The 14,961-nt window shown below is 40.8% G+C and overlaps 1 protein-coding gene and 1 pseudogene across 2 annotated transcripts in view; one reads left to right on the forward strand and one right to left on the reverse strand.

Moving 5' to 3' along the window:
• Positions 1–10,572, reverse strand: part of LOC123806799 (broad substrate specificity ATP-binding cassette transporter ABCG2) — a 123,976-nt gene extending 113,404 nt beyond the window's left edge. Inside the window, exons 1-2 of one of the 2 annotated variants that reach the window (XM_045820141.1) lie at positions 10,036–10,572; positions 547–652 (exon numbers count right to left, since the gene is read on the reverse strand). The gene's annotated coding sequence lies outside the window, so the exon portion shown is untranslated. The remainder of the gene's footprint in view (positions 1–546; positions 653–10,035) is intronic. The other variant, XM_045820140.1, reaches the window with a different exon arrangement.
• LOC123806732 overlaps positions 1–14,961 on the forward strand; it is an 87,931-nt pseudogene that overhangs the window by 60,709 nt on the left and 12,261 nt on the right.

Genomic DNA, 14,961 nt, shown 5'->3' on the forward strand with positions numbered 1-14,961 from the left:
GCCACACTGGCCAGGGCTAGATTTGCATTTTTAATGAGTTCCCAAGTGTTGCTAATCTTTCTGGTCTAGGGATTCATCTTAAGAAGTATTTCCCCAGAAAGATTTGCTGAGTGACTATACACTTGAGCAAAGAAAATATTCAATGCTTCTGTGGATTATTAGATCCCCTGTCTGCTGATCTCCACAGGTAATTCTTCTGAATTGTTTAACCTGGTGGCATTTTGTGTTGCTGAGGGTCAGTGTAATTTCAGAGGTAATATCTAATAATCCACAGAAGCATTGGATAACTTGTGGAGATCAGCAGATAGGGGAGAGTCTTGGCCTAAGTTAGTCTAACAATGGACCCCCACATGGAGTGACAGCTGTTACGGTAGGAAGCATCACGTGGAATCCCCTGGAACTGCCCTCCCACCCCTCCCTCCCCTCTACCCAGTCAGGAACCCAAATGTAATACCACATCCCTAAGACAGCTGCAGGGACTAATGCTGACAACAGAGACTGATGATATAGGGGCAGCGATTTCTCCAAACTCCCCATTGAACTCACCTTTCTTAGCTGGTATAAGTCAGATGGATCATACAGAACAGCAGTCATTTATTGTGATCTTAATCAGGTCGCGATGCCGATCTCAGCAGCAGTTCAGATGCAGTATCTTTAGTGGAAACAATACAGCACCTGATAGCTAGTAGTCAACGACTGACCTATCAAATGCTTTCTCCTTTCTAATCAATATGGAAAGTCAAATGCAATTTGCATATACATAGCAGAAACAATGGTGTACATTTATATTTGTGTCCTCTCTCCCATCATCATAATATAGTTAAGAGGGACCTTGATCCTGATATCCCAGAGGATGTCATGCTGATCCTGTATATTAACATCATTATGCCAATTAGATCTGGTAAGCAGAAAAAAAACAAGCATCAAAAATACCATATTTACATATTTAGGTGCGAAAGGGTGAGGGTTAAACCCTACAAAATTTAGTAGGTCTTTACCATCTGGCACATGTTAAGACAGCCTTTTGAAAATGAGACACAAGTTGCAGTATCTTGCACTCCCATCATAAAGGAAAAAAACACACCCCATCCTTGGTGGGCCTCTTTCAAATTTGAAGGCAACCTATGCAACTTTTGAACAGCTGCTCTAACCCATTTGTTTGATAATTTGTAAAGCTACCATTTTTGAGTGGGACCAGGTGCGAAGAAAGGCCTCCAGCCTTCAAGAGGAGCTGCTCTGCGACTTGGGCGCTGGGACCTGGCAGACCAAATGGTATTAGAAGGGTGTGCTGCAGACAGGGACTGTGTATGGTTTGGCTGGAGGGAATTCTTAGTAGGATCCCCATGGCACAGACCTCCAGGGGTTTGGGAAAACCGTATCCTTCTCTGATAACCAATAGTCTCCCCTTGAAAAGCAGCTTGTGGCCCTAGTTTTTGAGACTGAAAATATGACCACATGGCACTGAGTGACTACACAACCTGAATTTCCCATCAAGAACCACAAGACCAGACGTACACATCCAGCAACTTTCCCATCATAACATGGAAGCAGTATACAGGAAAGCAGGCACCTGCAGGTCCAGGAGGCACAGTCATATGTATGACCGGCTGGCTCCAGCTACCAAGTACCTTATCCTAACACTTCCCTACCTTTCCCCCAACCTGTATGAGTGTCCTGTTGGGGAATTCCCAATGAGCAGTTCACAGAGGAGAATAAAGTGCAGGTCTAGTTCTCAGATGGATCCGCAAATGGTGCCACACTGACCGATGTGGATGCCCACTGTGCTACACTCAAGCATGACCACAGAGGACCATGCAGAAGGGAAACCCTCCATGTGGACAGAACTTTGATGGATACAGTTGGCTATTTATTTCATGGCCTGAGATATCCATATTGATTTGTGGGCAGTGGCTACTGGATTGTCCAGCTCGTTGGAGACTCAGAAGAATTATTTGAAAAATTGGTAATAAGATGCACTGTGTATGGACCTCTTGCAGTGGCACAAAGTGTGAAAATATTTGTGTGTTGTGTATATACCCATCAGAGAGGACCCATGATGGTGGGGCCTGTCTAACAGCAGATAAGCAAGAGGATCTACTTTGTGAATGCCAGGATGCCTCTTTCTTCAGGCATGCCAGTGCTTGCTCAGTGGTTCCGTATTCAAAGTGATTGTAACAGCAGGGCATGGAAGGAAGTGTGAGCAATAGCATGGGTCTCACCTCCCCAAGGCCAGTCTGTCTGTATCTAGTGCTGAGTGTCTAGTCTGCCAACAGCAGAAGCCAATACTAAGCCATGATATGGCACCACTGTCCAGGGCAACATCTGGCCACCTCATAGCAGTTAATTATGGTAGGTTCCTCCCATCATAAAGAGAACAGCTCTTTTTGCTCTCAGGGATAGCTACATATTCTGGTAAACACTCTCCCTGCTTGCAGAGCTTCTCACAATGGATTAACATGAAGTTAGAGAATGGCTCATCTATGGCCATGGTATCCAATGTAACCCTGCTCTGACCATGGGTCTATGTTATGACCAAGGAGGTTTGAAAAATGGGCTCATGCTCTCAATATCCACTACATACTCTCCTCATGCAGAGGCAGCTGCCTTGACAGAACAGTGAACTGGCTTGTTGAAGGCTCAGTTATACTGCCAGCTGGGACACTGTGGAAGGTTGGGTTTCTGTTCTATGGCACGAGGCATATGCCTTCAATGAGAAGCCAACGTTGCACAGAGCCAGAATGCCCAGGTGTGGAGACCATGGAGAGAAACAGCTCCTCCATCTACACTGGCCTGCTAGGTATTTTTCTAACATTTAAACACACGTCTGCCTCCATTGCCTCTCCCCAAATACTTTTCTCCACTCTATTTAAATAAAGTTGCAAAACACGTTTGAGCCTTTCTGATTACCTCTTCCCTTTATTTTTCTCTCTAGCCTTTCTCACCTAACTTACTATATTACTTGGTCATTATTTACCATCTCTCTTCTCCCATTAGAAGGTGAGCTGTACAAGAGTGGGGTTCTAGTTCATTTACTGCTCTATCCCCAGTGCCTAAGACAGTGCCTGAAACATAGTAGGTGCTCAATAAGTATTTCTAGATTGACTTGAATGAGTATCACAAGAGTTCTTGGAGAAGAGTAAACAAATATATCTTGTCTGTTATATTTACCCACATTTGAGTTTGGCTAGCAATTTTTCTGTAAAAGGCTAGATAGTACAGATGTTAGCCTTATGGGCCATGCAGCTGCTGTTATAACCACTGTACTCTAGCACTGCAGCACAAAAGCAGCCACAGACAGCAGGCATGGGCAGGTGATGCACGGAGAGGAAAGAGGGTTTGCTGAAGTCCTGGGAATCAGGAGGTGGAGAAGGGAGGTCATACGGAAAGCCAATGAAAGGAAATATTTTACCAAATATAATTGATTCATTTCTTCTTCATGCCCTCTCACTCCACCACCACAGCTAATACTGGTGAAGTTAAATTTTCAGTTTCACTTCGTCTTTGAATACACAGTGTACATTTAAATTTCCCATGGAGTATATGCACTAGTACAACCTCCGGTGGAACATCTTTTTCTCACTAAGCTGTTTTTATTCGTTTATTCCACAGGTATTGAGCATCTACCATGTGCCAAGAACTAAGTGTTAGACACAGCTTTGAATTAGATAGGACTTTATCCTCAGTAAGCTGACATTCTGATGAAGACATATGATAAATATTTATATAAATGTGTAAGTAAGAATATTTCAGATAGTCATATATCTTACAAGGAAATTACATAGAGTATAGGGAGGTTTCCTTGAGGAGATACCATTTGAGCTGAAAACTGAATAATAATAAGTACTAGCCATGTGAAGACACGAGGGTAGAGTTCTTTTTTCTTTTATCATGGTAAAATATTCACAACATAAAATTCACCATTTTTAAAGGCAGAGTTTTATGACATTAAGAACATTCACATTGCTGTACAACTGTCACCTCCATCTATCTCTAGAACTTTTTTCATTTTCCCAAACTACAATGCTGTAGCCATTAAACGTAACTTCTCCCTCTCTCCTCTCCCCAGTAGCAACCAACATTCTACCTTCTGTTTCTATGAGTGTGACTACTGTAGGTATCTTCTATAAGTGGAATCATACAGTATTTGTTCTTTGATGTCTGGCATATTTCACTTAGCATAGTGCCATGAAGGTTTATACATGTTGAAGCACATGTTGAAAATTTTAAAGTGGACCTCACTGGTGTGGCTCAGTAGATTGAGTGCCAGCCTGCAAACTAAAGGGTCACAGGTTCAATTCCCAGTAAGGGCACGTTCCTGGGTTGCAGACCAGGTCCCCGGTTGCGGGTACATGAGAGTCAACCACACATTGATGTTTCTCTCTTTTTCTCCCTCCCTTCCCTTGTCTCTAAAAATAAAATAAATAATATCTTTAAAAAATTTTTAAGGTGGAATAATATAATAATATTTTATTATATGCATATACCTTATTTTGTGGTAGTCATCTGTCCATGGACATTTAAATTTTACTTCCACCTTTTGGCTATTGTGAATAATTCTGCTACAAATGTGGGAGTGCGGATCTCTCCTTGAGTGCCTGTTTTCAATTCCTTTGGCATATACCCAGAAGCAGAAATGCTGGATCATATGGTAATTCCATGTATAATTTTTTGAGGAATGGTCAAGCTATTTGTGTTAGCAGCTGCACCATTTTTAATTTCTACTAGCAAAGCACAAAAGTTCTAGTACTTCATATCCAAGCCAACATTTGTTATTTTCCCTTTTAAAAAATTCATCCTAGCCCTGTGGCTCAGTGGATTGAGCACTGGCCTGCAAACCAAAGGGTGGCTGGTTCATTCCCAGTCAGGACACAGGCCTGGGCTGCAGGCCAGGTCAGGTCTCCAGCAGGGGGTGCGCAAGAGGCAACCACACATTGATGTTTCTCTCCCTCTCTTTCTCCCTCCCTTCCCCTCTCTCTAAAAATAAATAAATAATATCTTTTTTTTTCATCCTTGTGGGTATGAAGTAATATCACATTGTGGTTTTGATTTACATTTCCCTAATAATTAATGATGCTGAGCATCCTTTCATGTGTTCATTGGCCATGTCTTCTTTGGAGAAATGTCTATTCAAGTCCTTTGCCCTTTTTCAGTTGGGTTGGTTGGCTTTTGTCTTTGAGCTGTAGTTCTTTATGTGCTTTAGATATTAACCCTGTATCAGAAACATGATCTGCAAATATTTTCTGCCATACTGCAGGTTGTCTTTTCACTCTCTTAATAATGTTCTTTGACATATGAAAGTTTTTAATTTTGATTAAGTCCAATTTATTTAGTTTTTTTTTCCATCGCCTGTGTTTTTAGTATCATATCCAAGAAATCACTGCCAAATTCAATGTCATGAAGCTTTTCCCCTATGTTTTTGTCTAAGAGTTTTATACTCTAGCTCTTATATTTATGACTTTGGTCCCTTTTTACTTAGTTTTTGTATATGGTGCAAGACAAGGATTTAACATCATTCTTTTGCATTTGGCTATCCAGTTTCCCAGCACCATTTGTTGAAAAGTCTTTTTTCCTCCATTGAATGGTCTGGCAACCTAGAAAAAAATAATTTTATCATATATATGAGGGTTTATTTATGGACTCTCTATTCTGTTCCATTGGTCTATATGTCTTTCTTTACATCAGTACCACAGTTTTGATTACTATAGCTTTGTTGAGGGTGGTGTTTTAAGTCAGCAATTTCAAAGAACTAGAGCTGGGGTCAGCAAATTTCTTCTGTAAAGAGCCGGATAGTAAATATTTTGGGCTTCACAGGCCATGTGGTATCTGTCACAATTCCTCTACTCTGCTGCTACAGCCCTAGAGTAACCCCAGACAATACACAATCTGACGGGTGTGGCTGTGTTCCAATAAAATTACCTGTAAAAACTAGGTGGCGGTATGAATTTTCCCCAAAGGCAATAGTTTAACACTCTCTGGACTGGAGGCCACATTTGGGCATTTTCAAAGGCCTGAAGGAAGGTCAGTATGATAAGAGCAAAAGCAAGAGAGGAGGGATATGAGGTGGGAGAAGATTTAATTTATTTTCCCTCACCAATTCACTTACAAACATCCACCAAGGGCCTATTAGGAGCTAATGGTTTGGACTACGTAAGGAGTAAGGCACTCCTACAGAGAAGTAAGGCTTCCCTCAGCCTCATGGAGCTTTGATATAAAGAAGGAGCATAAACTAGGGAGTTTTAATACAGTACCATATTTCCTTTCTGAGTCATGGCATATCCTCCTTGCCATCAGCTGGACCATGGGATCTCTGCTCTGTGCTTTACCCTACTGCCTTAGTTCAAGGCTTTGTTAATTCTGTCAGGACAACTGCGATAGTGTGTTCAAACAGGTCTCAGCCTTTAGCCTCTTCTTATTCCAAATTAGCCTCCATACTGTAGCAAGAAACATTTCTAAAATGCAACCCTTTCCTGGCCAGTGTGCCTTAGCTGGTTGAATCTTCATCCCACAGACCGAAAGGTCATGGGTGCAATTCCCAGTTGGGGCACATGCCTGGGTTGCGGGCCAGGTCAGGTCTCCAGTAGAAGGTGCACAAGAGACAACCACATATTGATGTTTCTCTCCCTCTCTTTCTCCCCCCCTTCCCCTCTCTCTAAAAATAAATAAATAAAATCTTTAAAAAAAATAAGCATATCCTCAGGTGAAGATTAGATGATAGATAGATAGATGATAGATAGATAGATAGATAAAATGCCATTCTGATTGCACTCCTCAGCTTCAAATTATGTTAATGACTTTCATCCTTGTCAGAGCTAAATCCAAGGTTATAGAAGAGTATATAAGGCCCTATGTGACTGGCGTTTGTCAAAATCTCAGCATCATTTACTCTCTCTCCTTGTGGTGGGAAGTGCTAGGTGATAGCCCAGAACACCCACTCACACACACACACACACATAAGAACATGTTTATCTGCCCTGTCTGGTGTGGCTCAGTGGATTGAGTGCCAGCCTGAGAGTTAAAAGGATATCGGTTCAATTCCTGGTCAGGGTGTATGCCTGGGTTGTGGGCCAAGGCCTGGTTGGGGGTATGCAAGAGGCAGCCAGTCGATGTTTCTCTCTTTCTCTCTCTTTTCTCCTCTCTCTAAAAATAAATAAAATCGTCTTTTTTTTTTTAAAAAAAAGAACATGTTTATCTCATGATTAAACTCTGGGGTAACATCTACATCAAAGAAGAGCATTTGGCATCTGTGTGAATTCTTATTGTTGGTATTTCATTTGCAAAGTACAATTATGAATTGAACAAGACTTAATAATAATAAGACTAAGTAATAAGCCATTTAATCCTCACAACTACCTTGTGATGTAGGTAGTATCATTGAACCCATTTTACAGACTAGGCAACTGAGACGCAGATGGATTAATTTCCCCAGGATTGCACATTTAATGTCTGATGGCATCAATATTCAAACCCAGGAAGTCTAGCTCTGTAATCTGTAGCTAAGCACACTAAGTCCCCTCACTAAACTATAAGGATGCTATTTTGAATTATCGACTGATGCCGTGCCTGTAAAGCATGGTCTCCGAATGGTAGCACTAAGATCATCTGAATGCTTACTAGAAATACGAATTCTCAGACCTGAGCCCCAGCCTACTGACCCAGAACCTCTGGCACTGGGGCCCACAATATGAGTTTCAGCAAGCTCCCCAGGTGACTTTTAAGCATGATACCTGCTTTTAAACTTTTATTTCTGGGGATTAAAGGCCTAAATGGAGGTAAAGCTAAGACGACACATGAATAATTTTGACAGAAGAATAGAAAAAGGATCCTTTTTAATGCGCAAAGTTTTGAAATTATGACATAAAAAGAAGACAAACCCTAGTAGAGAACAACATAGATTGTTGGAGGTCTCATGAAGACACTGAAGGAAAGAAAGGACAGGATTAACCTGAACTTCGAGAAACAAGCCCAAGATTAAATCGGGTACACCCACTATCCAGCCACACCTGTGCCCTTTAGCAAATTGCTCATCCAAATTCTCAGTGTCTTCACTGAAAGGTTAAAATAATAACCCCCATGACTTGTACCCCAAGATGGTTGTGAAAAATCAAGTGGGATAATGCTCTGTATGGAAGGAGAGCATGGTGATCAATTTCACTTTCTGCTGTAACTCTTTACAAAAGAATATACGCATTTTCCCTAATCCTATTCAAGAAAGAAGATTTTGAATCTTGCAGTGACTTAAGAGAACTGTGCTTTCTATAGTGCAGTTTGAAGAAGATCTACAGCTGGAATCAGGGTTTGCTCTGGCCTTGGAAAGAGAGGGAATGGCCTCACCTAACTAAATGAGGACAGTCTTGGCACGGTTTGCCAGGCCCTCCAATAACAAATAATGTCATTTTGTTCAAAGTCGTTCCATTATAACGTTGATGAGACACCGTAGGAACTTAACTCTTTTTCATTATATCAGTGAGCTAATGATAAAATTGTTTCATTATACATCATTTTGCTTAAAGGCACAGGACTCATCAACAATGTTATATGAGGATTTACTATATATGTCTCTCAACTCATGTGGAGCTTTATCATTTCTCCCCACAAAAAAAAAAGTTTAATTAAAATCTGGGATAGCTTAGGCTAATGTTCAGCCCTGTATGTTCTTACTGCCTACCAGAGATTTGCTATGGTGTGGGTTATTTACAATAGCTCCTATTCTGATTGGTCAATGTTTGTGCCACACAGGTTGTTAAATTTTTTAATAACACTCCTCATTATATGCCATGACATAAAGGAATGTCAGTGGAAGCTTATTTCAAGCAGAAACAATTCCCCTCTGTCTGGGATGGTTTCATGCTTTCATACCAGATCTCTAGAGGTCCATTCACACCTCTGACCCTTCATTCCATTGCATAATCCTCGACTTAATGACAAATAGTTTCAGCATGTTTATTAAGGTAACAAAATTGATAATTTACCTGCTCTGTCTCAAGCACATTTCTCCAGCTGAGCAAACACAAGCTACTAGCCTACAACTCCCATGCATGTGTGGGAAAGAATTCTACTTCTGGGCCGGGTTTCTTTCATTCATTTTACAAAGCATGACTTTCCCAGCCAACATGCTTTTTCCCCTTCTTTCATCCATGTTTATTTTCTCCCCTCAAATAGGGACAGAATAGGTACCTTTTCCTATCTATCTATACTTTTTTCTTCTTCATGTATCTTTGGATTAAAAGCTACTTTCAGATTAAAATATGTTATTTAGAACAGGAAGCTACTTGGTTTAAAGAGGAACATAGGCCTCTCACAAGAAGATAAAACATATATTCCTTACTCAAATTGATTCTAAACAGTGTAATAGATTCCTATGTGTACAATCTTCACTTCCAAATAGTAGGAGAAAGATATGAGTTATTTTCTCAGGATACGTAATTTTTAACTGAAGATGAAAGGTCCAGCGTGATCACTGATGACACCAGTGTGAGGCATGCTATGGACACCTAATCCCCAGATTATAAAAGTCACAGAAAGACTTCGGGCTCTGCTCAAAGTGGCCCATGGCACCTAAGGAGCTGCCTTACATCTTCTCTCCTTGGGGTGACTTGGTTTACCACACCCAGGAACTGTTTAACAGGAACTCCCGCACTTAGAGATGCCCCACCAAAAGAGGTACAACTAGGGCGGGATGCTGTATGATTTTTTCCCCTCAGGCACCCTATGTAAAGCATGTGCTTGGCTACATTCCTTAATTCTGACAGCCCCCTTCTAACCCACTTCACCCCCAGAAGCAAAACACGTCGGGGGTTGAAGCCCTTGTTTGCTCACAGCCTTACTCCTAGACCAGCAGCCCTGAAGTCACCTGGGACCTTGTCAGAAACGCAGAATCTCATGCCCACCCCAGACCCACTGACTTCTGAAGGGCCTGCTTTTTAACAAGAATGAGAAGTACAGATTTAAGGTTGTTAAAGCACACACCAAAAACAGAAGCAAGATTCTGTGCTCAGTATGAACATTTGGAAAAACAAAAACAGGCAAACAACTCACCTCAGTTACGGTGCCTGACGCTGGTAAAAAAGCCGCCCAAACCCAAACAGACAAGGCAGTGGTGTTGCACTTGCAAGTCTCCCTGAAGAGACTTCAACCAAGATCTATGTTCTTTAAGGTCCAGGAAGTGCCCTCTGTCAGCTCTCAGGAGAAAATGGAATCAAAAAGGAAACTTATCAGCCCAGGGTAGGTCCTGCAGCACCAGAAGAACTGAGGCTTTCCAAAAATAAACCAGCCTTGAGGAAATGTCCAGGGTCAAAAGGACAGTCTTCAGATCTCGTGGAATCCCTTTTTTCTCCATTAGCTGATTATTCCCGAATCTTTCTCAACCACTGGGATTCAAACTGGTGACCTGGTCTGCTGGGGGTGATTTTCCAGCGTTCCTGGCAAGGGGATGGGAAGCAGAACGAAATTCACACGTCAGAGAGGTATTTTTACACCTTCCTCTTTGTGCCATAGAGTCCTGATTACAGCGTCTCTAAAGCTAACAACTTTAAGAAAGATCAAAACCAATTCTAGCAAGTAGGTTTGCTCTGTATAAACTTCCTGTCTTTGGCTAGCTCTGACGTAACTGGGGGTCTCCTTTCATAGGCCCAGCCTTCTAGCAAAAAATTATAGGCAGGAAGACAACACAGATTTGGAAAGGAAGTGAAAGAAACCCAAACCAAGACAGCGTTAAGTTTCAGTGCAAAGGTCCCGACAGATTTGAAGATGAGAGAGAAGCTATATTTAGAACATGCTATTCTTTTCAATGTTCTCTTTTTTTAAGTATATTTTATTGACTATTATATTACAGTTGTCCCATTTTTCCCCCTTTGCGCCCTCCACCCTGGAACCCTCCTCCCTCCAACAACCTCCAACAACCCCTGCCCACCTTAGTTCATGTCCATGGGTCATGCATATAAATTCTTTGGCTTCTCCATTTCCTATACTATTCTTAACCTCCCCCTGCCTATTTTGTTCCTACCAATTATGCTTCTTAATCCCAGCACCTTTTCCCCTATTATCCCTCTTACCCCTCCCAGCTGATAACCCTCCAGTTGATTTCCATGTCTATGAATCTGTTCCTGCTCTGGTTGTTTGCTTAGTTTGTTTTTGTTTTTGTTTTATTTTAGGTTCCGTTGTTGATAGTTATGAGTTTGTTACCATTTTTATGTTCATAGTTTTGATTTTTTATTTTCTTAAATAAGTCCCTTCAACATTTCATGTAATAATGGCTTGGTGATGATGAATTCGTTTAGCTTTACCTTATCTGGGAAACACTTTATCTGCCCTTCCATTCTGAATGATACCTTTGCTAGATAGAGTAATCTTGGATGTAGGTCCTTGCTTTTCATTACTTTGAATACTTCCTGTCAGCCTCTTCTTGCCTGCAAAGTTTCTTTTGAGAAATCAGCTGACAGTCTGATGGGAACTCCTTTGTAGGTAACTCTCTGCTTTTCTCTTGCTGCTTTTAAGATTCTCTTTATCTTTAACCTTTGGCATTCTTGTTTGGGAATCTCTGTGCTTCCTAGACTTTTATGTCTATTTCCTTTGCCAAATTAGGGAAGGTTTTTTTTTCATTATTTTTTCAAATAAGTTTTCAGTTTCTTGCTCCTTCTCTTCTGCTTCTGGCACCCCTATGACTCAGATGTTGGCACTTTTGGAGATGCCCCAGAGTCTTCTTATACATTCTTAATTTTTAAAAAAATTCTTCTTTATTATTTCTGTTCTGGTTGAATGTTTATTTCTTCATTTTGTTCCAAATCATTGATTTAAATCCCGCTTCTTTCCCTTCACTGTTGGTTCCCTGTAGATTTTTTTTTTACTTCACTTAGTGTGACCTTCCCTCCTCCCTTATGTTTTTGTCATACTCATTGAGTTCTCTGAGCATCCTGATCACCAGTGTTTTGAACTCTGCATCTAATAGGTTGGCTATCTCTTTCCTTTAGTTCTTTTTCTGGGGTTTTGTTCTGTTCTTTCATTGGGGCCATATTTCTTTGTCTCCTTGTTTTGGCAACCTCCCTGTGTTTGTTTCTGTGTATTTAATAGAGCTGCTTTGACTCCCTGTCTTAGCACACCTGTTAAATTGTATGGGGCAGAGAGCCTTAGGTATTTGCCAGGGTGGGGCAACCCAATTCAAGGCTTTGCGGCTCTGTGGCTCTCTGTGATGGGAAGGGTCAGAGAGGGGACAGTGACACTGCCTGGCTGCTGGAGGTTTGCCTGGCACTCGCCCTGTTTCCATTCACCTCACCCACTTCCCGTATGCAATCGTTGCCCTTCTAGTTGTTTCCCTGGTGGTGAATCCCAGAGTGGGTGGGTTTGCCTACATTCTAAGTTCACATGGTACCTTCAAACAGACACTCCTGAGAAACTAGCAGTTTCTTCCACCTCCCCAACCCCCACTGTATTTTATAGCCAGAAGTTGTAACCTTATCTTCCTTGTGCTAGAATCCTGGGCTGTGCAGTCTGGAACTGGGATCACTCACTCACTCCCTAGGAGCCCCTCCCATTTTTATCTACCACACATGCGTGTGGGATCACCTGTTTCACCCCTGACACTGTCACCTCTCGCCACCTCTCTGAGCCACACCGCCTCTCCACCCATTTCCACATCTCCACCCCTCCTACTCATCTGGATGAATATGACTTCTTTAAATCCTTGGTTGTTGGACTTCTTTATACAGTTTGATTTTCTGGCAGTTCTGGGCATTTTTGTTTCGAGGTTAGTTGTAATTCTTCTTGTGGTTATGCCAGGAGGCGAAGCATGTCTACTCATGCCTCCATCTTGACTAGAGGTCTCAATATTCTCTTCTAAACCAGGAAATTATGACTGCATTAAATAGGCATTTCATATTCTGAAAGCATGATGATGTCAAGTGAAATAGTGGCATTTACAAAGAAAGACTTTCTCGTACCACTCTTGGCCAGCCTTAACAAGTTTTTTTTTTTTAATCCAAACATTCTCAACTATAAAATAAAGTGGTGATAATAGTAGTTCCTTCCTTACAAAATTGACATGGTAATATGAGACACGTGAAATACTGGTTACTGAACTGGCCATTCTCTAAGTTGTCTTTATATGTAAGTCACTGTCCTGAATCATCCCTCTATTATGCACAATGAAGCATCCAATAAGTATTTATTGAAAAGAAATGAAAGTTTAAAAAATCTTGAATTGCTAAGAAATTCCATCTATATTATTTTTTATTATTTATTTTTTATTATTTTTATAAGTAGTAAACTATTTATAACATCAAATTTGCCATTTTAACCACTTTAAGTGTTTGATTCGGTGGCAGTACTCACATTCACAATATAATGTAACCATCATCACTCTATTTCCAAAACATTTCATCACTCCAAACAGAAACTCTGTAATCATTAAGAAATAAGTCCTCCAGGTTTTTTTTTAAGGTGAGGATCACTTTTTAATTTGGGGGAATCCCTTCTTTCTTGTAGTAGTAGTTTCACTTTGAGTATCCCAAGAGAGAAAATATTGTACTTAAATCCCAAAAATAGCAGAGATGACTCCCTTACATAAATCTGCATTTTAATTGAAGAGCACAACAAATCTTTGAAATGTGTGTGAAATTATTTCTCATTCCAGCTAGAAACAAAATCTAACACAAACGTTGCAATAACTGCTGCCATGTCTGTGAATATACAGTGGGTGACAAAAGTCAGTTTGCAGCTGTGAGCACATGAGACAGAGTTTATTCTTGCATTGTTTACTAATTATTGTATTATTTTCCATATGAACAACTGTTAACCTACTTTTGTCCCACCCTGTATATGAACTTTTAAATGTGTTCTACCTTTTAAACAACTTAAGTTCATATGGCTAATTATTTCCTTTTGAAGGGAAGAGAGGAAGTAGCATGAACTGACACCCCCGGGTTCCAGCAGGGACTCGTCTCTCATCTCAATCTTTACTGTAAACATAAATAAGGATGAAATTATTTACATGATACTACTGTGATCCTTTGTGATAATTTTCCTAGTGACTGCACAGCTGACCATTTTGTGATGTAAGTAAGCATGGGCAAAGCAGAGGAACCTGTGTCTCTCTGCTGTTTAACTGACCAAAGCGTGTGTGCATTCTGCCACTAATGCAATTGTCTCTATCAGCAAGACCTGGGGGTGGAGGGTGGGACCCAGACCAGCACAACATTAAGAACTTCCTAATCAATGGCATACTTCAAAGAAGTGCAGATATACACATAGAGATGGCAGAACTTTTATTCCAAGGTTTATTCTAGACCAAGTAAAGCTAACCTGGCAAGTAAAAGTTTAAGTATAATTAAACATATATTTAAAATAAATAACCATGATTCTAAGGAGCAGCTTGGGTCTGCTGGGGAAAAAAAGGAAGGTAAGACATGGACCCTACCCTCCAGGGGCTGACATCAAAGTTAGGCTGACCAGACTAACACACATGACCTAACAACAGTGCTGGCTGGATGCCATCTTGGTTCAGGTTGTAGGTAGTAGGAAAAGAGAGGCCAGCATAGAAGAAGCAGGTTGTGGATATAGGATCCTTAGTTCCCATTGTTGTAGACCTATGACTGACTTGGCTAAGGTGACCAAGTGAACTCTTAGTAAAGTTCAGAGTAACTATGCTCAAGCTCTCCTGATTTCCATTTATTCCAGAACAATAAACATTAGGTAAGTCCTTTCTTAAGAAGTAAACTAAGCCTCTTTTCTAAGGAGGCAAATCTAAGTGATTCCAATCTAGAAAAGATATATTGCTTTTCTTTTTTCATTTTTTTAAGATTTTATTTATTTTTTTTTAGAGAGGGAAGGGAGGGAGAAAGAGAGAGAGAGAGAGAGACATCAATGTGCGGTTGCTGGGGGCCATGGCCTACAACCCAGGTATGTGGCCTGACTAGGAGATATATTGCTTTTCTAACAGAACGTAACACACACTTTAGTTTTCAAATTTCC

This window comes from Phyllostomus hastatus, unplaced genomic scaffold (genome assembly GCF_019186645.2).
Source record: "Phyllostomus hastatus isolate PE091 unplaced genomic scaffold, TTU_PhHast_1.1 phas_scaffold_39, whole genome shotgun sequence".
Taxonomy (NCBI): domain Eukaryota; kingdom Metazoa; phylum Chordata; class Mammalia; order Chiroptera; family Phyllostomidae; genus Phyllostomus; species Phyllostomus hastatus.